Here is a 23,377-nt window from a genome sequence, read left to right on the forward strand (position 1 = left end):
GCGCGTAACGTCGAAAGACCCGTCTGAAAAAAAATTGGTGCAACACGAGGACTTCCCAGGAGGTCACCCATCCGAGTACTAATCTCGCCCAAGCACACTTCACTGCAGAGTTCTGATGGGATCCGGTGCATTAGTGCTGGTATGATCGCACGTGTTTAACTTGGCGCTGCAAATACATAAACTCATTCCCCTTTCTTCCCCCTCCCGTCATTTGTTTCCTTGTACGTGCGCACTGTACCTCCCGTTCTCGTTCTAATATCAAGTAAAATGCCACGGTGCCATGACTCACATTTGCGAATAAACCTGAGGACCATAATTCAAGTCAGGCGTAACGTCGAAAGAATCATCTGCAAAAAAATGGGTGCAACACGAGGACTTCACAAGAAAATGGGTGAAATATAAGGACTTCGCAGGAGGTAACCCATGCTAGTACTACTCTCGCCCAAGCACCCTTACCTACGGAGTTCTGATAGAATCCGTTGCATTAGTGCTGGTATGATCGCACCTGTTTCATTTCACGCTACAAATACATACACTCCTTCTCCTTTCTTCCCCCTCCCGTCATTTGTTTCCTTGTGCGTGCGCACTGCACCTCTCGTTCTCGTTCAAATATCAGGTAAAATGCCACGGCGCCGTGACTCACATTTGCGAATAAACCTGCGGACCATAATTAAAGTCGCCCGTAACGTCGAACGGCACATCTGAAAAAAAGAAAAGGGGTGCAACACGAGAACTTCCCAGGAGGTAACCCATCATTGTACTACTTTCGCCAAAGCACACTTAACTGCGGAGTTCTGATGGGATCCGGTGCATTTGTGTTGGTGTGACCGCACCTGTTTAATTTCGTGCTGAAAATACATACACTCCTTCTTCCCTCCCCCCATCCCATCATTTGTTTCCTTGTGCGTTCACACTGCACCTCTCCTTCTCGTTCTAATATCGATTAAAATACCCCTGATTCTTGACTCACATTTGCGTATAAACCAGCGGACCATAGTTCCAGTCGCGCGTAACATCGAACGACCCATCTGAAAAAAAATTGGTGCAACACAAGGACTTCCAGTGCATTAGTGCTGGTATGATCGCACCCGTTTAATTTCGCGCTGCAAATACATAAACTCCTTCTCCTTTCTTCCCCCTCCCGTCATTTGTTTCTTTGTTTGTGTGCCCTGCACCTCCCGTGCTCGTTCTAATATCAAGTAAAATACTACGGTGCCGTGACTCACATTTGCGAATAGACCTGAGGACCATAATTCAAGTCGCGCGTAACGTCGAAAGAATCATCTGCAAAAAAATGGGTGCAACACGAGGACTTTACAAGAAAATGGGTGAAATATAAGGACTTCGCAGGAGGTAACCCATGCTAGAACTACTCTCGCCCAAGCACCCTTACCTACGGAGTTCTGATAGAATCCGCTGCATTAGTGCTGGTATGATCGCACCTGTTTAATTCTGCACTGCAAATACATACACTCTTTCTCCTCCCATCCCCCCTCCCGTCATTTGTTTCCTTGTGCGTGCACTCTGCATCTCTCTTTCTCGTTCTAATATCAAGTAATATGCCCCGGCACCATGACTCACCTTTGCAAATGAACCAGCGGTTTATAATTCCATTCGCGTGTAACGTCGAACAACTCATCCGAATACTAATCTCGCCCAAGTACACTTCACTGCGGAGTTCTGATGGGATCCGGTGCATTAGTGCTGGTATGATCGCACCTGTTTAATTTTGCGTTGCAAATACATAAACTCATTCCCCTTTCTTCCCCCTCCCGTCATTTGTTTCCTTGTGCATGCGTACTGCACCTCCCGTTCTCGTTCTAATATCAAGTAAAATGCTACAGCGCCGTGACTCACATTTGCGAATAAACCTGAGAACCATAATTCAAGTCGCGCGTAACGTCGAAAGAATCATCTGCAAAAAAATGGGTGCAACACAAGGACTTCACAAGAAAATGGGTGAAATATAAGGACTTCGCAGGAGGTAACCCATGCTAGCACTACTCTCGCCCAAGCACCCTTACCTACGGAGTTCTGATAGAATCCGATGCATTAGTGTTGGTATGACCGCACCTATTTAATTTCATGCTGAAAATACATACACTCCTTCTTCCCTCCCCCCCTCCCATCATTTGTTTCCTTGTGCGTTCACATTGCACCTCTCCTTCTCGTTCTAATATCGATTAAAACACCCCTGATTCTTGACCCACATTTGCGTATAAACCAGCGGACAATAGTTCCAGTCGCGCGTAATGTCGAACGACCCGTCATAAAAAAAATTGGAGCAACACAAGGACTCACATTTGCGTATAAACCAGCGGACCATAGTTCCAGTCGCGCGTAACGTCGAACGACCCATCTGAAAAAAAATTGTTGCGATACGAGCACTTCCCAAGAGGTCACCCATCCGAGTACTACTCTCGCCAAAGCACACTTAACTGCAAAGTTCTAATGGGATCCAGTGCATTAGTGCTGGTATGATGCCACTTGTTTAATTTTGCGCTTCAAATACATACACTCCTTATCTTTTCTTCCTCCTCCCGTCATTTGTTTCCTTGTGCGTGCGCACTGCACCTCCCGTACTCGTTCTAATATCAAGTAAAATGCCACGACGCCATGACTAACATTTGCGAATAAACCTGCGGACCGTAAATCAAGTCGCGCGTAACGTCGAAAGAATCATCTGCAAAAAGATGGGTGCAACATGAGGACCTCCCAAGAAAATGGGTGAAATTTAAGGACTTCGCAGGAGGTCACCCATCCGAGTACTTTTCTCGCCTAAGTACCCTTAACTGCGAAGTTCTGATAGAATCCGTTGCATTAGTGCTGGTATGATCCATCATGTTTCATTCTGCACTGCAAATACATACACTCTTTCTCCTCCCATCCCTGCTCCCGTCATTTGTTTCCTTGTGCGTGCACTCTGCATCTCTCTTTCTCGTTCTAATATCAAGTAATATGCCCCGGCACCGTGACTCACCTTTGCAAATGAACCAGCGGTTTATAATTCCATTCGCGCGTAACGTCGAACACCCCATCCGAAAAAAAATAGGTGCAACACGAGGGCTTCCCAAGTTGTCACCCATCTGAGTACTACTCTCGCCCAAGCACACTTAACTGCGGAGTTCTGATGGGATCCGGGGCTTTAGTGCTGGTATGATCGAACCTGTTTAATTTCGCGCTGCAAATACATACACTCCTCCTTTCTTCCCTCGCCTGTCATTTGTTTCCTTGTGCGTTCACACTTCACCTCTCATTCTCGTTCTAATATCAATTAAAATGCCCCTGCTTCTTGACTCACATTTGCGTATAAACCAGCGGACCCTAGTTCTAGACACGCGCAACGTCGAATGACCCGTCTGAAAAAAAATTGGTGCAACACGAGGACTTCCCAGGAGGTCACCCATCCGAGTACTAATCTCGCCCAAGCACACTTCAGTGCGGAGTTCTGATGGGATCCGGTGTATTAGTGCCGGTATGATCGCACTTGTTTAATTTCGCACTGCAAATACATAAACTCATTCCCCTTTCTTCCCCCTCCTGTCATTTGTTTCCCTGTGCGTGCGCACTGCACCTCCCGTTCTCGTTCTACTATCAAGTAAAATGCCACGGCACCGTGACTCACATTTGCGAATAAACCTGAGGACCATAATTCAAGTTGCGCGTAACGTCGAACGGCACATCTGAAAAAAAAAAATGGGTACAATATGAGAACTTCCCAGGAGGTAACCCATCATTGTACTACTTTCGCCAAAGAACACTTAACTGCGGAGTTCTAATGGGATCCGGTGCATTTGTGCTGGTGTGACCGCACCTGTTTAATTTTGTGCTGAAAATACATACACTCCTTCTTCCCTCCCCCCTTCCCTTCATTTGTTTCCTTGTGCATTCACACTGCACCTCTCTTTCTCGTTCTAATATCGATTAAAATGCCCATGATTCTTGACTCACATTTGCGTATAAACCAGCGGACCATAGTTCCAGTCGCGCGTAACGTCGAACGACCCATCTGAACAAAAATTGTTGCGATACGAGGACTTCCCAAGAGGTCACTCATCCGAGTACTACTCTCGCCCAAGCACTCTGAACTGCAGAGTTCTGATGGGATCCAGTGCATTAGTGCTGGTATGATGCCACTTGTTTAATTTTGCGCTTCAAATGCATACACTCTTTCTCTTTTCTTCCTCCTCCCGTCATTTGTTTCCTTGTGCGTGCGCACTGCACCTCCCGTACTCCTTCTAATATCAAGTAAAATGCCACGGCGCCGTGACTCACATTTGCGAATAAACCTGCGGACCATAAATCAAGTCGCCCGTAACGTCGAAAGAATCATCTGCAAAAAGATGGGTGCAACACGAGGATCTCCCAAGAAAATGGGTGAAATATAAGGACTTCGCAGGAGGTCACCCATCCGAGTAGTTTGCTCGCCCAAGCACCCTTAACTGCGGAGTTCTGATAGAATCCGTTGCATTAGTGCTGGTATGATCCCTCATGTTTCATTCTGCACTGCAAATACATACACTCTTTCTCCTCCCATTCCCCCTCCTGTCATTTGTTTCCTTGTGCGTGCACTCTGCATCTCTCTTTCTCGTTCTAATATCAAGTAATATGCCCCGGCACCGTGACTCACCTTTGAAAATGAACCAGCGGTTTATAATTCCATTCGCCCGTAACGTCGAACAACCCATCCGAAAAAAAATAGGTGCAACACGAGGGCTTCCCAGGTGGTCACCGATCCGAGTACTACTCTCACCCAAGCACACTTAGCTGCGGAGTTCTGATGGGATCCGGGACTGTAGTGCTGGTATGATCGCACCTGTTTAAATTCGCGCTCCAAATACATACACTCATTCTCCTTTCTTCTCCCTCCCGTCATTTGTCTCCTTCTGCGTGCGCACTGCACCTCTCGTTCTCGTTCAAATATCAAGTAAAATGCCACGGCACCGTGACTCACATTTGTGAATAAATCTGCGGACAATAATTAAAGTCGCGCGTAACGTCGAACGGCACATCTGAAAAAAGAAAATGGGTGCAACACGAGAACTTCCCTGGAGGTAACCCATCATTGTACTACTTTCGCCAAAGCACACTTAACTGCGTAGTTCTGATGGGATCCGGTGCATTTGTGCTGGTGTGACCGCACCTGTTTAATTTCGAGCTGAAAATACATACACTCCTTCTTCCCTCCCCCCCTCTCATCATTTGTTTCCTTGTGCGTTCACACTGCACCTCTCCTTCTCGTTCGAATATCGATTAAAATGCCTCTGATTCTTGACTCACATTTGCGTATAAACCAGCGGAACATAGTTCCAGTCGCGCGTAACGTCAAACGACCCATCTGAAAAAAAAATTGTTGCGATACGAGGACTTCCCAAGAGGTCACCCATCCAAGTACTACTCTCGCCCAAGCACACTTAACTGCAGAGTTCTGATGGGATCTAGTGCATTAGTGCTGGTATGATGCCACTTGTTTAATTTTGCGCTTCAAATACATACACTCCTTCTCTTTTCTTCCTCCTCCCATCATTTGTTTCCTTGTGCGTGCAAACTGCACCTCCCGTACTCGTTCTAATATCAAGTAAAATGTCACGGCGTCGTGACTCACATTTGCGAATAAACCTGCGGACCATAAATCAAGTCGCGCGTAACGTCGAAAGAATCATCTTCAAAAAGATGGGTGCAACACGAGGACCTCCCTAGAAAATGGGTGAAATATAAGGACTTCGCAGGAGATCACCCATCCGAGTACTTTTCTCGCCCAATCACCCTTAACTGCGGAGTTCTGATAGAATCCGTTGCATTAGTGCTGGTATGATCCCTCATGTTTCATTCTACACTGCAAATACATACACTCTTTCTCCTCCCATCCCCCCTCCCGTCATTTGTTTCCTTGTGCGAGCACTCTGCATCTCTCTTTCTCGTTCTAATATCAAGTAATATGCCCCGGCACCGTGACTCACCTTTGCAAATCAACCAGCGGTTTATAATTCCATTCGCGCGTAACGTCGAACAACCCATCCGAGAAAAAAAAGGTGCAACACGAGGGCTTCCCAAGTGGTCACCCATCCGAGTACTACTCTCGCCCAAGCACACCTAACTGCGGAGTTCTGATGGGATCCGGGGCTTTAGTGCTGGTATGATCGCACCTGTTTAATTCCGCGCTTTAAATACATACACTCCTCCTTTCTTCCCCCTTCGTCATTTGTTTCCTTGTGCGTTCACACTTCATCTCTCCTTCTCGTTCTAATATCGATTAAAATGCCTCTGCTTCTTGACTCACATTTGCGTATAAACCAGCGGACCGTAGTTCCAGATGCGCGTAACGTCGAACGACCCGTCTGAAAAAAAATTGGTGCGACACGAGGACTTGCCAGGAGGTCACCCATCCGAGTACTAATATCGCCCAAGCACACTTAACTGCGGAGTTCTGATGGGATCCGGTGCATTAGTGCTGGTATGATCGCACTTGTTTAATTTCGTGCTGCAAATACATAAACTCATTCCCCTTTCTTCCCCCTCCCGTCATTTGTTTCCTTGTGCGTGCGCACTGTACCTCCCGTTCTCGTTCTAATATCAAGTAAAATGCTACTGCGCCGTGACTCACATTTGCGAATAAACCTTAGGACCATAAATCAAGTCGCGCGTAACGTCGAAAGAATCATCTGCAAAAAAATGGGTGCAACACGAGAACAAGAAAATGGGTGAAATATAAGGACTTCGCAGGAGGTAACCCATGCTAGTACTACTCTCGCCCAAGCACCCTTACCTACGGAGTTCTGATAGAATCCATTGCATTAGTGTGGTATGATCGCACCTGTTTCATTTCGCGCTGAAAATACATACACTCCTTCTCCTTCCCTCCCCCTCTCATCAATTGTTTCCTTGTGCGTTCACACTGCACCTCTCCTTCTCGTTCTAATATCGATTAAAATGCCCCTGCTTCTTGACTCACATTTGCGTATAAACCAGCGGACCCTAGTTTCAGTCGCGCGTAGCGTCGAACGACCCGTCTGAAAAAAAATTGGTGCGATACGAGGACTTCCCAGGAGGTCACCCATCCGAGTACTACTCTCGCACAAGCAAACTTAACTGCGGAGTTCTGATGGGATCCGGTGCATTAGTGCCGGTATGATCGCACCCGTTTAATTTCGCGCTGCAAATACATAAACTCCTTCTCCTTTTTTCCCCCTCCCGTCATTTGTTTCCTTGTGCGTGCGCACTGTACCTCTCGTTCTCGTTCAAATATCAAGTAAAATGCCACGGCGTCGTGACTCACATTTGTGAATAAATCTGCGGACCATAATTAAAGTCGCGCGTAACGTCGAACGGCACATCTGAAAAAAAGAAAATGGGTGCAACACGAGAACTTCCTAGGAGGTAACCCATCATTGTACTACTTTCGCCAAAGCACACTTAACTGCGTAGTTCTGATGGGATCCGGTGCATTTGTGCTGGTGTGACCGCACCTGTTTAATTTCGTGCTGAAAATACATACACTCCTTCTTCCCTCCCCCCCTCCCATCATTTGTTTCCTTGTGCGTTCACACTACACATCTCATTCTCGTTCTAATATCGATTAAAATGCCCCTGCTTCTTGACTCACATTTGCGTATAAACCAGCGGACCCTAGTTCCAGACGCGCGTAACGTTGAACGACCCGTCTGAAAAAAAATTGGTGCGACACGAGGACTTCCGATGAGGTCACCCATCCGAGTACTAATCTCGCCCAAGCACACTTCATGGCGGAGTTCTGATGGGATCCGGTGCATTAGTGTTGGTATGATCGCACTTGTTTAATTTTGCGCTGCAAATAGATAAACTCATTCTCCTTTCTTCCCCCTCCTGTAATTTTTTTCCTTGTGCGTGCGCACTGCACCTCCCGTTCTCGTTCTAATATCAAGTAAAATGTTACAGCGCCGTGACTCACATTTGCGAATAAACCTGAGGACCATAATTCAAGTCGTGCGTAACGTCGAAAGAATCATCTGCAAAAAAATGGGTGCAACACGAGGACTTCACAAGAAAATTGGTGAAATATAAGGACTTCGCAGGAGGTAACCCATGGTAGTACTACTGTCGCCCAAGCATCCTTACCTACGGAGTTCTGATAGAATCTGTTGCATTTGTGCTGGTATGATGCCACTTGTTTAATTTTGCGCTTCAAATACATACACTCCTTCTCTTTTGTTCTTCCTCCCGTCATTTGTTTCCTTGTGCGTACGCACTGCACCTCTCGTACTCATTCTAATATCAAGTAAAATGCCACGGCGCCGTGACTCACATTTGCGAATAAACCTGTAGACCATAAATCAAGTCGCGCGTAACGTCGAAAGAATCATCTGCAAAAAGATGGGTGCAACACGAGAACCTCCCAAGAAAATGGGTGAAATATAAGGACTTCGCAGGAGGTCACCCATCCGAGTACATTTCTCGCCCAAGCACCCTTAACTGCAGAGTTTTGATAGAATCCGTTGCATTAGTGCTGGTATGATCCCTCATGTTTCATTCTGCACTGCAAATAGATACACTCTTTCTCCTCCCATCCCCCCTCCCGTCATTTGTTTCCTTGTGCGTGCACTCTGCATCTCTCTTTCTCGTTTTAATATCAAGTAATATGCCCCGGCACCGTGACTCACCTTTGCAAATGAACCAGCGGTTTATAATTCTATTCGCGCGTAATGTCAAACAACCCATCCGAAAAAAAATAGGTGCAACACGAGGGCTTCCCAAGTGGTCACCAATCCGAGTGCTACTCTCGCCCAAGCACACTTAACTGCGGAGTTCTGATAGAATCCGTTGCATTAGTGCTGGTATGATCGAACCTGTTTAATTTCGCGCTGCAAATACATACACTCCTTCTCCTTTCTTCCCCCTCCCGTCATTTGTTTCCTTGTGCGTTCACACTTCACCTCTTATTCTCGTTCTAATATCGATTAAAATGCCCCTGCTTCTTGACTCACATTTGCGTATAAACCAGCGGACCCTAGTTCCAAATGCGCGTAACGTCAAACGACCCGTCTGAAAAAAAATTGGTGCGACACGAGGACTTCTCAGGAGGTCACCCATCCGAGTACTAATCTCGCCCAAGCACAGTTAACTGCAGAGTTCTGATGGGATCTGGTGCATTAGTGCTGGTATGATCGCACCTGTTTAATTTCGCGCTGCAAATACATAAACTCATTCCCCTTTCTTCCCCCTCCCATCATTTGTTTCCTTGTGCGTGCGCACTGCACCTCTCGTTCTTGTTCAAATATCAAGTAAAATGCCACGGCGCCGTGACTCACATTTGCGAATAAATCTGCGGACCATAATTGAAGTCGCGCGTAACGTCGAACGGCACATCTGAAAAAAAAAAAATGGGTGCAATGCGAGAACTTCCCATGAGGTAACCCATCATTGTACTACTTTCGCCAAAGCACACTTAACCGCGGAGTTCTGATGGGATCCGGTGCATTTATGCTGGTGTGACCGCATCTGTTTAATTTCATTCTGAAAATACATACACTCCTTCTTCCCTCCCCCCTCCCATCATTTTTTTCCTTGTGCGTTCACACTGCACCTCTCCTTCTCGTTCTAATATCGATTAAAATGCCCCTAATTCTTGACTCACATTTGCGTATAAACCAGCAGACCATAGTTCTAGTCGCGCGTAATGTCGAACGACCCATCTGAAAAAAAGTTGTTGCGATACGAGGACTTCCCAAGAGGTCACCCATCCGACTACTACTCTCGCCCAAGCACACTTAACTGCAGAATTCTGATGGGATCCAATGCATTAGTGCTGGTATGATGCCACTAGTTTAATTTTGCGCTTCAAATACATACACTTCTTCTCTTTTCTTCCTCATCCCGTCATTTTTTCCTTGTGCGTCTGCACTGCACCTCCCGTTCTCGTTCAAATATCAAGTAAAATGCAACGGCGCCGTGACTCACATTTGCGAATAAATCTGCGGACCATAATTAAAGTAGCGCGTAACGTCGAACGGCACATCTGAAAAAAAGAAAATGGGTGCAACACGAGAACTTTCCAGGAGGTAACCCATCATTGTACTACTTTCGCCAAAGCACACTTAACTGTGGAGTTCTGAAGGGATCCGGTACATTTGTGCTGGTGTGACCGCACCTGTTTAATTTTGTGCTGAAAATACATACACTCCTTCTTCCCTCCCCCCTCCCATCATTTTTTTCCTTGTGCGTTCACACTGCACCTCTTTTTCTCGTTCTAAAATCGATTAAAATGCCCCTTTTTCTTGACTCACATTTGCGTATAAACCAGTGGACCATAGTTCCAGTCGCGCGTAACGTCGAATGACCCATCTGAAAAAAAATTGTTGCGATACGAGGACTTCCCAAGAGGTCACCCATCCGAGCACTACTCTCGCCCAAGCACACTAAACTGCAGAGTTCTGATGGGATCCAGTGCATTAGTGCTGGTATGATCCCACTTGTTTAATTTTGCGCTTCAAATACATACACTCATTCTCTTTTCTTCCTCCTCCCGTCATTTGTTTCCTTGTGGGTGCGCACTGCACCTCCCGTACTCGTTCTAATATCAAGTAAAATACCACGGTGCCGTGACTCACATTTGCGAATAAACCTACGGACCATAAATCAAGTCGCGCGTAACGTCGAAAGAATCATCTGCAAAAAGATGGGTGCAACACGATGACCTCCCAAGAAAATGGGTGAAATATAAGGACTTCGCAGGAGGTCACCCATCCGAGCACTAATCTCGCTTGAGCACACATAACTGCGGAGTTCTGATGGGATCCGGTGCATTAGTGCTGGTATGATCGCACCTGTTTAATTTCGTGCTGCAAATACATAAACTCATTCCCCTTTCTTCCCCCTCCCGTCATTTGTTTCCTTGTGCGTGCGCATTGCACCTCCCGTTCTCGTTCTAATATCAAGTAAAATTCTACAGCGTCGTGACTCACATTTGCGAATAAACCTGAGGACCATAATTCAAGTCGCGCGTAACGTCGAAAGAATCATCTGCAAAAAAATGGGTGCAACACGAGGACTTCACAAGAAAATGGGTGAAATATAAGGACTTCGCAGGAGGTAACCCATGCTAGTACTACTCTCACCCAAGCACCCTTACCTACGGAGTTCTGATAGAATCCGTTGCATTAGTGCTGGTATGATCGCACCTGTTTCATTTCGTGCTGAAAATACATATACTCCTTCTCCTTCCCTCCCCCTTCCATCAATTGTTTCCTTGTGCGTTCACACTGCACCTCTCCTTCTCGTTCTAATATCGATTAAAATGCCCCTGCTTCTTGACTCACATTTGCGTATAAACCAGCGGACCCCAGTTCCAGTCGCGCGTAACGTCAAACGACCCGTCTGAAAAAAAATTGGTGCGACACGAGGACTTCCCAAGAGGTCACCCATCTGAGTACTACTCTCGCCCAAGCACACTTAAATGCGGAGTTATGATGGGATCCGGTGCATTAGTGGTGGTATGATCGCATGCGTTTAATTCCGCGCTGCAAATACATAAACTCCTTCTCCTTTCTTCCCCCTCCCGTCATATGTTTCTTTGTGCGTGCGTTCTGCATCTCTCTTTCTCGTTCTAATATCAAGTAATATGCCCCGGCACCGTGACTCACCTTTGCAAATGAACCAGCAGTTTATAATTCCATTCGCGCGTAACGTCGAACAACCCATCCGAAAAAAAATAGGTGCAACACGAGGGCTTACCAGGTGGTCACCCATCCGAGTACTACTCTCGCCCAAGCACACTTAACTGCGGAGTTCTGATGGGATCCGGAGCTTTAGTGCTGGTATGATAGCACCTGTTTAATTTCGCGCTGCAAATACATACACTCCTTCTCTTTTCTTCCCCTCCCGTCATTTGTTTCCTTGTGCGTTTACACTTCACCTTTCATTCTCGTTCTAATATCGATTGAAATGCCCCTGCTTCTTGACTCACATTTGCGTATAAACCAGCGGACCCTAGTTCCAGACGCTCGTAACGTCGAACGACCCGTCTGAAAAAAAATTGGTTCGACACGAGGACTTCCCAGTAGGTCAACAATCCGAGTACTAATCTCGCCAAGCACACTTAACTGCGGAGTTCTGATGGGACCTGGGGCTTTAGTGCTGGTATGATCGCACCTGTTTAGTTTCGCACTGCAAATACATACACTCCTTCTCCTTTCTTCCCCCTCCCGTCATTTGTTTCCTTGTGCGTTCACACTTCACCTCTCATTCTCGTTCTAATATCGATTAAAATGCCCCTGCTTCTTGACTCACATTTGCGTATAAACCAGCGGACCCAAGTTCCAGACTTGCGTAACGTCGAACGACCCGTCTGAAAAAAAATTGGTGCGACACGAGGACTTCACAAGAAAATGGGTGAAATATAAGGACTTCGCAGGAGGTAACCCATGCTAGTACTACTCTCGCTCAAGCACCCTTACCTACGGAGTTCTGATAGAATCCGTTGCATTAGTGCTGGTATGATCGCACCTGTTTCATTTCGTGCTGAAAATGCAAACAATCCTTCTCCTTCCCTCCCCCTCCCATCAATTGTTTCCTTGTGCGTTCACACTGCACCTCTCCTTCTCGTTCTAATATCGATTAAAATGCCCCTACTTTTTGACTCACATTTGCGTATAAACCAGCGGACCCTAGTTCCAGTCGCGCGTAACGTCGAACGACCCGTGTGAAAAACAATTGGTGCGACACGAGGACTTCCCAGGAGGTCAACCATCCGAGTACTACTCTCGCCCAAGCACACTTAACTACGGAGTTCTGAAGGGATCCAGGTCTTTAGTGTTGGTATGATCGCACCAGTTTAGTTTCGAGCTGCAAATACATACACTCCTTCTCTTTTCTTCCCCCTCCCGTCATTTGTTTCTTTCTGCGTGCACTCTGCATCTCTCTTTCTCATTCTAATATCGATTAAAATGCCCCTTCTTCTTGATTCACATTTGCGTATAAACCAGTGGACCCTAGTTCCAGTCGCGCCTAACGTCGAACGACCCGTCTGAAAAAATAATTAGTGCGACACGAGGACTTCCCACGAGGTCTCCAATCCGAGTACTACTCTCGCCCAAGCACACTTAACTACGGAGTTCTGATGGGATCCGGTGCATTAGTGATGGTATGATCGCACCAGTTTAATTTCGCGCTGCAAATACATAAACTCCTTCTCCTTTCTTCCCCCTCCCGTCATTTGTTTCCTTGTGCGTGCGCACTGCACCTCTCGTTCTCGTTCAAATATCAGGTAAAATGCCACGGCGCCGTGACTCACATTTGCGAATAAATCTGCGGACCATAATTAAAGTCGCGCGTAACGTCGAACGACACATCTGAAAAAAAGAAAATGGGTGCAACACGAGAACCTCCCAGGAGGTACCCCATCATTGTACTACTTTCGCCAAAGCACACTTAACTGCGGAGTTCTGATGGGATCCGGTGCATTTGTGCTGGTGTGACCGCACCTGTTTAATTTCGTGCTGAAAATACATACACTCCTTCCCTCCCCCCTCCCATCATTTGTTTCCTTGTGTGTTCACACTGCACCTCTCCTTCTCGTTCTAATATCGATTAAAATCCCCCTGATTCTTGACTCACATTTGCGTATAAACCAGCAGACCATAGTTCCAGTAGCGCGTAACGTCGAACGACATATCTGAAAAAAAATTGTTGTGATACGAGGACTTCCCAAGAGGTCATGCATCCGAGTACTACTCTCGCCCAAGCACACTTAACTGCAGAGTTCTGATGGGATCAAGTGCATTAGTGCTGGTATGATTCCACTTGTTTAATTTTGCGCTTCAAATACATACACTCATTCTCTTTTCTTCCTCCTCCCGTCATTTGTTTCCTTTTGCGTGCGGACTGCACCTCCCGTTCTCGTTCTAATATCAAGTAAAATGCCACGACGCCGTGACTCACATTTGCGAATAAACCTGCGGACTATAAATCAAGTCGCGCGTAACGTCGAAAGAATCATCTGCAAAAAGATGGGTGCAACACGAGGACCTCCCAAGAAAATGGGTGAAATATAAGGACTTCGCAGGAGGTCACCCATCCGAGTACTTTTCTCGCCCAAGCACCCTTAACTGCGGAGTTCTGGTAGAATCCGTTGCATTAATGCTGGCATGATCCCTCATGTATCATTCTGCACTGCAAATACATACACTCTGTCTCCTTCCATCCCCCCTCCCGTCATTTGTTTCCTTGTGCGTGCACTCTGTATCTCTCTTTCTCGTTCTAATATCAAGAAATATGCCCCGGCACCGTGATTCACCTTTGCAAATTAACCAGCGGTTTATAATTCCATTCGCGCGTAACGTCGAACAACCCATCCGAAAATATATAGGTGCAACACGAGGGCTTCCCAGGTGGTCACCCATCCGAGTACTACTCTCGCCCAAGCACACTTAACTGCAGAGTTTTGATGGGATCCGGAGCTTTAGTGCTGGTATGATCGCACCTGTTTAATTTTGCGCTGCAAATACATACACTCCTTCTCCTTTCTTCCCTCTCCCGTCATTTGTTTCCTTGTGCGTTCACATTTCACCTCTCGTTCTCGTTCTAATATCGATTAAAATGCCCCTGCTTCTTGACTCACATTTGCGTATAAACCAGCGGACCCTAGTTCCAGACGCGCGTAATGTCGAACAACCCGTCTGAAAAAAAATTGGTGCGACACTAGGATTTCACAAGAAAATGGGTGAAATATAAGGACTTCGCAGGAGGTAACCCATGCTAGTGCTACTCTCGCCCAAACACCCTTACCTACGGAGTTCTGATAGAATCCATTGCATTAGTGTTGGTATGATTGTACCTGTTTCATTTCGTGCTGAAAATAGATATACTCCTTCTCCTTCCCTCCCCCTCCCATCAATTGTTTCCTTGTGCGTTCACACTGCACCTCTCCTTCTCCTTCTAATATCGATTAAAATGCCTTGCTTTTTGACTCACATTTGTGTATAAACCAGCGGACCCTAGTTCCAGTCGCGCGTAACGTCGAACGACCCGTCTGAAAAAAAATTGGTGCGACACGAGGACTTCCCAGGAGGTCACCCATTCGAGTACTAATCTCGCCCAAGCACACTTAACTGCGGAGTTCTGATGGGATCTGGTGCATTAGTGCTGGTATGATCGCATCCGTTTAATTCCGCGCTGCAAATACATAAACTCTTTCTCCTTTCTTCCCCCTCCCGTCATTTGTTTCCTTGTGCGTGCGCACTGCACCTCTCGTGCTCGTTCTAATATCAAGTAAAATGCTACGGTACCGTGACTCACATTTGCGAATAAACCTGAGGACCATAATTCAAGTCGCGCGTATCGTCGAAAGAATCATCTGCAAAAAAATGGGTGCAACACGAGGACTTCCTAAGAAAATGGGTGAAATATAAGGACTTCGCAGGAAGTCACCAATCCTAGTGCTACTCTCGCCCAAGCACCCTTAACTTGCAGAGTTCTGATAGAATCCGTTGCATTGGTGCTGGTATTATTGCTCATGTTTCATTCTGCGCTGCAAATACGTACACTTTTTCTCCCTCCATCCCCCCTCCCATCATTTGTTTCCTTGCGTGTGCACTCTGCATCCCTCTTTCTCGTTCTAATATCGATTAAAATGCCCCTGCTTCTTGACGCACATTTGCGTATAAACCAGTGGACCCTAGTTGCTGTCGCGCGTAACGTCGAACGACCCGTCTGAAAAAAAAATTAGTACGACACGAGCACTTCCCAAGAGGTCACCCATCCGAGTACTACTCTCGCCCAAGCACACTTAATTGCGGAGTTCTGATGGGATCCGGTGCATTAGTGCTAGTATAATCGCACTTGTTTAATTTCGCGCTACAAATACATAAACTCCTTCTCCGTTCTTCCCCCCCCCCCCCCCCCCCCCCCCCCGTCATTTGTTTCCTTGTGCGTGCGCACTGCACCTCTCGTTCTCGTTCAAATATCAAGTAAAAGGCCACGGCGCCGTGACTCACATTTGCGAATAAATCTGCGGACCATAATTCAAGTCGCGCGTAACGTCGAACGGCACATCTGAAAAAAAAAAAATGGGTGCAACACGAGAACTTCCCAGGAGGTAACCCATCATTGTACTACTTTCGCCAAAGCACACTTAACTGCGGAGTTCTGATGGGATCCGGTGCATTTGTGCTGGTGTGACCGCACCTGTTTAATTTCGTGCTGAAAATACATACACTCCTTCTTCCCTCCCCCCTCCCGTCATTTGTTTTCTTGTGCGTGCACTCTGCATCTCTCCTTCTCGTTCTAATATCGATTAAAATGCCTCTGCTTCTTGACTCACATGTGCGTATAAACCAGTGGACCCTAGTTCCAGTCGCGCGTAACGTCGGTCGACCCGTCTGAAAAAAAAGATTAGTGCGACACGAGGACTTCCCAGGAGGTCACCCATCCTAGTACTAATCTCGCCCATGCACACTTCATTACGGAGTTTTGATGGGATCCGGTGCATTAGTGCTGGTATGATCGCACCTGTTTAATTTTGCGCTGCAAATACATAAACTCATTCCCCTTTCTTCCCTCTCCCGTCATTTGTTTCCTTGTGCGTGCGCACTTCACCTCCCGCTCTCGTTCTAATATCAAGTAAAATGCTACAGTGCCTTGACTCACATTTGCGAATAAACCTGAGGACCATAATTCAAGTCGTGCGTAACGTCGAAAGAATCATCTGCAAAAAAATGGGTGCAACAGGAGGACTTCACAAGAAAATGGGTGCAACACGAGAACTTTCCAGGAGGCAACCCATCATTGTACTACTTTCGCCAAAGCACACTTAACTGCGGAATTCTGATGGGATCCGGTGCATTTGTGCTGGTGTGACCGCACCTGTTTAATTTCGTGCTGAAAATACATACACTCCTTCTTCCCTACCCCCCTCCCATCATTTGTTTCCTTGTGCGTTCACACTGCACCTCTCCTTATCGTTCTAATATCGATTAAAATGCCCCTGATTCTTGACTCACATTTGCGTATAAACCAGCGGACCCTAGTTCCAGTCGCGCGTAACGTCGAACGACCCCTCTGAAAAAAAATTGTTGCGATACGAGGACTTCCCAAGAGGTCACACATCCGAGTACTACTCTCGCCCAAGCACACTTCACTGCGGAGTTCTGATGGGATCCGGTGCATTAGTGCTGGTATGATCGCACCTGTTTAATTTTGCTATGCAAATACATAAACTCATTCCCCTTTCTTCCCCCTCTCGTCATTTGTTTCCTTGTGCGTGCGCACTGCACCTCCCGTTCTCGTTCTAATATCAAGTAAAATGCTACAGCGCTGTGACTCACATTTGCGAATAAACCTGAGGACCATAATTCAAGTTGCACGTAACGTTGAAAGAATCATCTGCAAAAAAATGGGTGCAACACGAGAACTTCACAAGAAAATGGGTGGAATATAAGGACTTTGCAAGAGCTAACCCATGCTAGTACTACTCTCGCCCAAACACCCTTACCTACGGAGTTCTGATAGAATCCGATGCATTAGTGCTGGTATGATCGCAGCTGTTTCATTTCGTGCTGAAAATGCATACACTCTTTCTCCTTCCCTCCCCCTCTCATCATTTGTTTCCTTGTGCGTGCACTCTGCATCTCTCATTCTTGTTCTAATATCGATTAAAATGCCCCTGCTTCTTGACTCACATTTGCGTATAAACTAGTGGACCCTAGTTGCAGTCGCGCATAACGTCGAACGACCCGTCTGAAAAGAAAAATTAGTGCGACACGAGGACTTCCCAGGAGGTCACCCATCCGAGTACTACTCTCGCCCAAGCACACTTAATTGCGGAGTTCTAATGGGATCCGGTGCATTAGTGCTGGTATGATCACACCTGTTTAAATTTGCGCTGCAAATACATAAACTCCTTCTCCTTTCTTCCCCCTCCCGTCATTTGTTTCCTTGTGCGTGCGCACTGCACCTCCCTTGCTCGTTCTAATATCAAGTAAAATGCTACGGTGCCGTGACGCACATTTGCGAATAAACCTGAGGACCATAATTCAAGTCGCGCGTAACGTCGAAAGAATCATCTGCAAAAAATGGGTGCAACACGAGGACTTCCTAAGAAAATGGGTGAAATATAAGGACTTCGCAGGAGGTAACTCATCCTAGAGCTACTCTCGCCCAAGCACCCTAAACTTGCGGAGTTCTGATAGAATCCGTTGCATTGGTGCTGGCATGATTGCTCATGTTTCATTCTGCGCTGCAAATACATACACTTTTTCTCCCTCCATCCCCCCTCCCGTCAATTGTTTCTTTGTGCGTTAACACTGCACCTCTCCTTCTCGTTCTAATATCGATTAAAATGCCCCTGCTTCTTGACTCACATTTGTGAATAAACCTGAGGACCATAATTCAAGTCGCGTGTAACGTCGAAAGAATCATCTGCAAAAAAATGGGTGCAACACGAGGACTTTACAAGAAAATGGGTGAAATATAAGGACTTCGCAGGAGGTAACCCATGCTAGTACTACTCTCGCCCAGGCACCCCTTACCTATGGAGTTCTGATAGAATCCGATATATTAGTGCTGGTATGATCGCACCTGTTTCATTTCGTGCTGAAAATACATACACTCTTTCTCCTTCCTTCCCCCTCCCGTCATTTGTTTCCTTGTGCGTGCACTCTGCATCTCTCTTTCTCGTTCTAATATCGATTAAAATGCCCTTGCTTCTTGACTCACATTTGCGTATAAACCAGTGGACCCTAGTTGCAGTCGCGCATAACGTCGAACGACCAGTCTGAAAAAAAAAATTAGTGCGACACGAGGACTTCCCAGGAGGTCACCGATCCTAGTATTACTCTCGCCCAAGCACACTTAACTGCAGAGTTCTAATGGGATCTGGTGCATAAGTGCTAGTATGATCGCACCTGTTTAATTTTGCGCTGCAAATACATAAACTCCTTCTCCTTTTTTCCCCCTCCCGTCATTTGTTTCCTTGTGCGTGCGCACTACACCTCACGTTCTCGTTCAAATATCAAGTAAAATGCCACGGTGCCGTGACTCACATTTGCGAATAAATCTGCAGACCATAATTAAAGTCGCGCGTAACGTCGAACGGCACATCTGAAAAAAAGAAAATGGGTGCAACACGAGAACTTCCCAGGAGGTAACCCATCATTGTACTACTTTCGCCAAAGCACACTTAACTGCGGAGTTCTGATGGGATCCGGTGTATTTGTGCTGGTGTGACCGCACCTGTTTAATTTCGTGCTGAAAATACATACACTCCTTCTTCCCTACCCCCCTCCCATCATTTGTTTCCTTGTGCGTTCACACTGCACCTCTCCTTCTCGTTCTAATATCGATTAAAATGCCCCTGATTCTTGACTCACATTTGCGTATAAACCAGCGGACCATAGTTCCAATCGCGCGTAACGTTGAACGATCCCTCTGAAAAAAAATTATTGCGATACGAGGACTTCCCAAGAGGTCACACATCCGAGTACTACTCTCGCCCAAGCACACTTCACTGCGGAGTTCTAATGGGATCCGGTGCATTAGTGCTGGTATGATCGCACCTGTTTAATTTTGCGCTGCAAATACATAAACTCATTCCCCTTTCTTCCCCCTCCCGTCATTTGTTTCCTTGTGCGTGCGCACTGCACCTCCCGTTCTCGTTCTAATATCAAGTAAAATGCTACAGCGCTGTGACTCACATTTGCGAATAAACCTGAGGACCATAATTCAAGTCGCACGTAACGTTGAAAGAATCATCTGCAAAAAAATGGGTGCAACACGAGGACTTCCCAAGTGGTCACCCATCCGAGTACTACTCTCACCCAAGCACACTTAACTGCGGAGTTATGATGGGATCTGTTGCATTAGTGCTGGTATGATTGCACCTGATTAATTTCGCTCTGCAAATACATAAACTCGTTCTCCTTTCTTCCCCCTCCCATCATTTGTTCACTTGTGCGTGCACTCTGCATCTCTCTTTCTCGTTCTAATATCAAGTAATATGCCCCGGCACCGTGACTCACCTTTGCAAATGAACCAGCGGTTTATAATTCCATTCGCGCCTAATGTCGAACAATCCATCCGAAAAAAAATAGGTGCAACACGAGGGCTTCCCAAGTGGTCACCCATCCGAGTACTACTCTCGCCCAAGCACACCTAACTACGGAGTTCTGATGGGATCCGAGGCTTTAGTGCTGGTATGATCGCACCCGTTTAATTTTGCGCTGCAAATACATATATTCCTTCTCCTTTCTTCCCCCTCCCGTCATTTGTTTCCTTGTGCGTTCACACTTCACCTCTCATTCTCGTTCTAATATCGATTAAAATGCCCCTGCTTCTTGACTCACATTTGCATATAAACCAGCGGACCCTAGTTCCAGACGCGCGTAATGTCGAACGACCCGTCTAAAAAAAAATTGGTGTGACACGAGGACTTCCCAGGAGGTCACCCATCCGAGTACTAATCTCGCCCAAGCACACTTCACTGCGGAGTTCTGATGGGATCCGGTGCATTAGTGCTGGTATGATCGCACCTGTTTAATTTCGGGCATCAAATACATAAACTCATTCCCCTTTCTTCCCCCTCTCCGTCATTTGTTTCCTTGTGCGTGCGCACTGCACCTCCCGTTCTCGTTCTAGTATCAAGTAAAATGCTACAGCGCCGTGACTCACTTTTGCGAATAAACCTGAGGACCATAATTCAAGTCGCGCGTAACGTCGAAAGAATCATCTGCAAAAAAATGGGTGCAACACAAGGACTTCACGAGAAAATGGGTGAAATATAAGGACTTCGCAGGAGGTAACCCATGCTAGTACTACTCTCGCCCAAGCACCCTTACCTACAGAGTTCTGATAGAATCTGTTGCGTTAGTGCTGGTATGATCTCACCTGTTTCATTTCGTGCTGAAAATACATACACTCCTTCTCCTTCCCTCCCCCTCCCATCAATTGTTTCCTTGTGCGTTCACACTGCACCTCTCCTTCTCGTTCTAATATCGATTAAAATGCCCCTGCTTCTTGACTCACATTTGCGTATAAACCAGCAGACCCTAGTTCCAGTCGCGCGTAACGTCGAACGACCCGTCTGAAAATAAATTGGTACGACACGAGGACTTCCCAGGAGGTCACCCATCCGAGTACTACTCTCTCCCAAGCACATTTAACTGCGGAGTTCTGATGGGATCCGGTGCATTGATGCTGGTATGATCGCACCCGTTTAATTTTGCGCTACGAATACATATATTCCTTCTCCTTTCTTCCCCCTCCCGTCATTTGTTTCCTTGTGCGTGCGCACTGCACCTCCCATGCTCGTTCTAATATCAAGTAAAATGCTTTGGTGCCGTGACTCACATTTGCGAATAAAACTGAGGACCAAAATTCAAGTCGCGCATATCGTCGAAAGAATCATCTGCAAAAAAATGGGTGGAACACGACGACTTCCTAAGAAAATGGGTGAAATATAAGGACTTCGCAGGAGGTCACCCATCCTAGTGCTACTCTCGCCCAAGCACCCTTAACTTGCGGAGTTCTTATAGAATCCGTTGCATTGGTGCTGGTATGATTGCTCATGTTTCATTCTGCGCTGCAAATACATACACTTTTTCTCCCTCCATCCCCCCTCCCGTCATTTGTTTCCTTCTGCGTGCACTCTGCATCTCTCCCTCTCGTTCTAATATCGATTAAAATGCCCCTGCTTCTTGACTCACATTTGCGTATAAACCAGCGGACCCTAGTTCCAGACGCGCGTAACGTCGAACGACCCGTCTGAAAAAAAATTGGTGGGACACGAGGACATCCCAAGAGGTCACCCATTCGAGTACTAATCTCGCCCAAGCACACTTCACTGCGGAGTTCTGATTGGATCTGGTGCATTACTGCTGGTATGATCGCACCTGTTTAATTTCGGGCTGCAAATACATAAACTCATTCCCCTTTCTTCCCCCTCCCATCATTTGTTTCTTTGTGCATGCGCACTGCACCTCCTGTTCTCGTTCTAATATCAAGTAAAATGCTACAACGCCGTGACTCACATTTGCGAATAAACCTGAGGACCATAATTCAAGTCGCGCGTAACGTCGAAAGAATCATCTGCAAAAAAGTGGGTGCAACACGAGGACTTCACAAGAAAATGGGTGAAATATAAGGACTTCGCAGGAGGTAACCCATGCTAGTACTACTCTCGCCCAAGCACCCTTACCTACGGAGTTCTGATAGAATCCGTTGCATTAGTGTTGGTATGATCGCACCTGTTTCATTTCGTGCTGAAAATACATACACTCCTTCTCCTTCCCTCCCCCTCCCATCAATTGTTTCCTTGTGCGTTCACACTGCACCTCTCCTTCTCGTTCTAATATAGATTAAAATGCCCCTGCTTCTTGACTCACATTTGCGTATAAACCAGCGGACCCCAGTTCCAGTCGCGCGTAACGTCGAACGATCCGTCTGAAAATAAATTGTTGCGACACAAGGACTTCCCAGGAGGTCACCCATCCGAGTACTACACTCGCCTAAGCACACTTAACTGCGGAGTTCTGATGGGATCCGGTGCATTAGTGCTGGTATGATCGCACCCGTTTAATTCTGCGCTGCAAATACATAAACTCCTTCTCCTTTCTTCCCCCTCCCGTCATTTGTTACCTTGTGCGTGCGCACTGCACCTCCCGTGCTCGTTCTAATATCAAGTAAAATGCTATGGTGCCGTGACTCACATTTGCGAATAAACCTGAGGACCATAATTCAAGTCGTGCGTAACGTCGAAAGAATCATCTGCAAAAAAATGGGTGCAACACGAGGACTTCCTAAGAAAATTGGTGAAATATAAGGACTTCGCAGGAGGTCACCCATCCTAGTGCTACTCTCGCCCAAACACCCTTAACATGCGGAGTTCTGACAGAATCCGTTGCATCGGTGCTGGTATGATTGCTCATGTTTCATTCTGCGCTGCAAATACATACACTTTTTCTCCCTCCATCCCCCCTCCCATCATTTATTTCCTTGTGCGTGCACTCTGCATCTCTCCATCTCTTTCTAATATCGATTAAGATGCCCCTGCTTCTTGACTCACATTTGCGTATAAACAGGTGGACCCTAGTCCCAATCGCGCGTAACGTCGAACAACCCGTCTGAAAAGAAAATTAGTGCGACACGAGGACTTCCCAAGAGGTCAACCATCCGAGTACTACTCTCGCCCAAGCACACTTAACTGCGGAGTTTTGATGGGATCCGGTGCATTAGTGCTGGTATGATCGCACCTGTTTAATTTCGCGCTGCAAAAACATAAACTCCTTCTCCTTTCTTCCCCCTCCTGTCATTTGTTTCCTTGTGCGTGCGCACTGCACCTCTCATTCTCGTTCAAATATCAAGTAAAATGCCACGATGTCATGACTCACATTTGCGAATAAATCTGCGGACCATA

The 23,377-nt window shown here is 46.5% G+C and overlaps 3 non-coding genes and 42 pseudogenes across 3 annotated transcripts; all 45 read right to left on the minus strand.

Annotated features, from left to right (window-relative positions):
• Positions 1 to 34: 34 nt before the first annotated feature.
• LOC148261964 (5S ribosomal RNA) lies at positions 35 to 153 on the minus strand (annotated as a pseudogene).
• A 563-nt stretch (positions 154 to 716) lies between these two features.
• Positions 717 to 835, minus strand: LOC148261965 (5S ribosomal RNA; annotated as a pseudogene).
• Positions 836 to 3,049: 2,214 nt separating this feature from the next.
• LOC148261966 (5S ribosomal RNA) lies at positions 3,050 to 3,168 on the minus strand (annotated as a pseudogene).
• A 202-nt stretch (positions 3,169 to 3,370) lies between these two features.
• LOC148261967 (5S ribosomal RNA) lies at positions 3,371 to 3,489 on the minus strand (annotated as a pseudogene).
• Positions 3,490 to 3,697: 208 nt separating this feature from the next.
• LOC148261968 (5S ribosomal RNA) lies at positions 3,698 to 3,816 on the minus strand (annotated as a pseudogene).
• Positions 3,817 to 4,020: 204 nt separating this feature from the next.
• LOC148261969 (5S ribosomal RNA) lies at positions 4,021 to 4,138 on the minus strand (annotated as a pseudogene).
• A 561-nt stretch (positions 4,139 to 4,699) lies between these two features.
• LOC148261970 (5S ribosomal RNA) lies at positions 4,700 to 4,818 on the minus strand (annotated as a pseudogene).
• A 208-nt stretch (positions 4,819 to 5,026) lies between these two features.
• Positions 5,027 to 5,145, minus strand: LOC148261971 (5S ribosomal RNA; annotated as a pseudogene).
• A 205-nt stretch (positions 5,146 to 5,350) lies between these two features.
• LOC148261972 (5S ribosomal RNA) lies at positions 5,351 to 5,468 on the minus strand (annotated as a pseudogene).
• A 561-nt stretch (positions 5,469 to 6,029) lies between these two features.
• Positions 6,030 to 6,148, minus strand: LOC148261973 (5S ribosomal RNA). The gene has a single exon (XR_015819940.1). It is a non-coding gene; the product is annotated as a 5S ribosomal RNA (ribosomal RNA).
• A 201-nt stretch (positions 6,149 to 6,349) lies between these two features.
• LOC148261974 (5S ribosomal RNA) lies at positions 6,350 to 6,468 on the minus strand (annotated as a pseudogene).
• Positions 6,469 to 7,021: 553 nt separating this feature from the next.
• On the minus strand, positions 7,022 to 7,140 carry LOC148261975 (5S ribosomal RNA; annotated as a pseudogene).
• A 209-nt stretch (positions 7,141 to 7,349) lies between these two features.
• Positions 7,350 to 7,468, minus strand: LOC148261976 (5S ribosomal RNA; annotated as a pseudogene).
• Positions 7,469 to 7,672: 204 nt separating this feature from the next.
• On the minus strand, positions 7,673 to 7,791 carry LOC148261977 (5S ribosomal RNA; annotated as a pseudogene).
• A 914-nt stretch (positions 7,792 to 8,705) lies between these two features.
• Positions 8,706 to 8,824, minus strand: LOC148261978 (5S ribosomal RNA; annotated as a pseudogene).
• A 205-nt stretch (positions 8,825 to 9,029) lies between these two features.
• On the minus strand, positions 9,030 to 9,148 carry LOC148261979 (5S ribosomal RNA). The gene has a single exon (XR_015820038.1). It is a non-coding gene; the product is annotated as a 5S ribosomal RNA (ribosomal RNA).
• Positions 9,149 to 9,357: 209 nt separating this feature from the next.
• Positions 9,358 to 9,476, minus strand: LOC148261980 (5S ribosomal RNA; annotated as a pseudogene).
• A 203-nt stretch (positions 9,477 to 9,679) lies between these two features.
• On the minus strand, positions 9,680 to 9,797 carry LOC148261981 (5S ribosomal RNA; annotated as a pseudogene).
• A 209-nt stretch (positions 9,798 to 10,006) lies between these two features.
• LOC148261982 (5S ribosomal RNA) lies at positions 10,007 to 10,125 on the minus strand (annotated as a pseudogene).
• Positions 10,126 to 10,328: 203 nt separating this feature from the next.
• On the minus strand, positions 10,329 to 10,447 carry LOC148261983 (5S ribosomal RNA; annotated as a pseudogene).
• A 589-nt stretch (positions 10,448 to 11,036) lies between these two features.
• LOC148261984 (5S ribosomal RNA) lies at positions 11,037 to 11,155 on the minus strand (annotated as a pseudogene).
• Positions 11,156 to 11,360: 205 nt separating this feature from the next.
• Positions 11,361 to 11,479, minus strand: LOC148261985 (5S ribosomal RNA; annotated as a pseudogene).
• Positions 11,480 to 11,684: 205 nt separating this feature from the next.
• On the minus strand, positions 11,685 to 11,803 carry LOC148261986 (5S ribosomal RNA; annotated as a pseudogene).
• Positions 11,804 to 12,684: 881 nt separating this feature from the next.
• LOC148261987 (5S ribosomal RNA) lies at positions 12,685 to 12,803 on the minus strand (annotated as a pseudogene).
• A 206-nt stretch (positions 12,804 to 13,009) lies between these two features.
• Positions 13,010 to 13,128, minus strand: LOC148261988 (5S ribosomal RNA; annotated as a pseudogene).
• A 209-nt stretch (positions 13,129 to 13,337) lies between these two features.
• Positions 13,338 to 13,456, minus strand: LOC148261989 (5S ribosomal RNA; annotated as a pseudogene).
• Positions 13,457 to 14,335: 879 nt separating this feature from the next.
• LOC148261990 (5S ribosomal RNA) lies at positions 14,336 to 14,454 on the minus strand (annotated as a pseudogene).
• Positions 14,455 to 15,012: 558 nt separating this feature from the next.
• Positions 15,013 to 15,131, minus strand: LOC148261991 (5S ribosomal RNA; annotated as a pseudogene).
• A 562-nt stretch (positions 15,132 to 15,693) lies between these two features.
• On the minus strand, positions 15,694 to 15,812 carry LOC148261992 (5S ribosomal RNA; annotated as a pseudogene).
• A 226-nt stretch (positions 15,813 to 16,038) lies between these two features.
• Positions 16,039 to 16,157, minus strand: LOC148261993 (5S ribosomal RNA; annotated as a pseudogene).
• A 205-nt stretch (positions 16,158 to 16,362) lies between these two features.
• Positions 16,363 to 16,481, minus strand: LOC148261994 (5S ribosomal RNA; annotated as a pseudogene).
• Positions 16,482 to 16,716: 235 nt separating this feature from the next.
• On the minus strand, positions 16,717 to 16,835 carry LOC148261995 (5S ribosomal RNA; annotated as a pseudogene).
• Positions 16,836 to 17,039: 204 nt separating this feature from the next.
• LOC148261996 (5S ribosomal RNA) lies at positions 17,040 to 17,158 on the minus strand (annotated as a pseudogene).
• Positions 17,159 to 17,719: 561 nt separating this feature from the next.
• Positions 17,720 to 17,838, minus strand: LOC148261997 (5S ribosomal RNA; annotated as a pseudogene).
• A 917-nt stretch (positions 17,839 to 18,755) lies between these two features.
• On the minus strand, positions 18,756 to 18,874 carry LOC148261998 (5S ribosomal RNA; annotated as a pseudogene).
• Positions 18,875 to 19,083: 209 nt separating this feature from the next.
• Positions 19,084 to 19,202, minus strand: LOC148261999 (5S ribosomal RNA; annotated as a pseudogene).
• Positions 19,203 to 19,406: 204 nt separating this feature from the next.
• Positions 19,407 to 19,525, minus strand: LOC148262000 (5S ribosomal RNA; annotated as a pseudogene).
• A 205-nt stretch (positions 19,526 to 19,730) lies between these two features.
• On the minus strand, positions 19,731 to 19,849 carry LOC148262001 (5S ribosomal RNA; annotated as a pseudogene).
• Positions 19,850 to 20,054: 205 nt separating this feature from the next.
• On the minus strand, positions 20,055 to 20,173 carry LOC148262002 (5S ribosomal RNA; annotated as a pseudogene).
• A 205-nt stretch (positions 20,174 to 20,378) lies between these two features.
• On the minus strand, positions 20,379 to 20,497 carry LOC148262003 (5S ribosomal RNA). The gene has a single exon (XR_015820667.1). It is a non-coding gene; the product is annotated as a 5S ribosomal RNA (ribosomal RNA).
• Positions 20,498 to 20,733: 236 nt separating this feature from the next.
• Positions 20,734 to 20,852, minus strand: LOC148262004 (5S ribosomal RNA; annotated as a pseudogene).
• A 205-nt stretch (positions 20,853 to 21,057) lies between these two features.
• Positions 21,058 to 21,176, minus strand: LOC148262005 (5S ribosomal RNA; annotated as a pseudogene).
• Positions 21,177 to 21,737: 561 nt separating this feature from the next.
• On the minus strand, positions 21,738 to 21,856 carry LOC148262006 (5S ribosomal RNA; annotated as a pseudogene).
• A 559-nt stretch (positions 21,857 to 22,415) lies between these two features.
• LOC148262007 (5S ribosomal RNA) lies at positions 22,416 to 22,534 on the minus strand (annotated as a pseudogene).
• A 562-nt stretch (positions 22,535 to 23,096) lies between these two features.
• On the minus strand, positions 23,097 to 23,215 carry LOC148262008 (5S ribosomal RNA; annotated as a pseudogene).
• Between the last annotated feature and the right edge of the window lie 162 nt (positions 23,216 to 23,377).

The sequence above is a fragment of the Carica papaya genome, chromosome 5 (genome assembly GCF_054855325.1).
Source record: "Carica papaya isolate Zhongbai chromosome 5, ASM5485532v1, whole genome shotgun sequence".
In the NCBI taxonomy this organism is placed as follows: Eukaryota; Viridiplantae; Streptophyta; class Magnoliopsida; order Brassicales; family Caricaceae; genus Carica; species Carica papaya.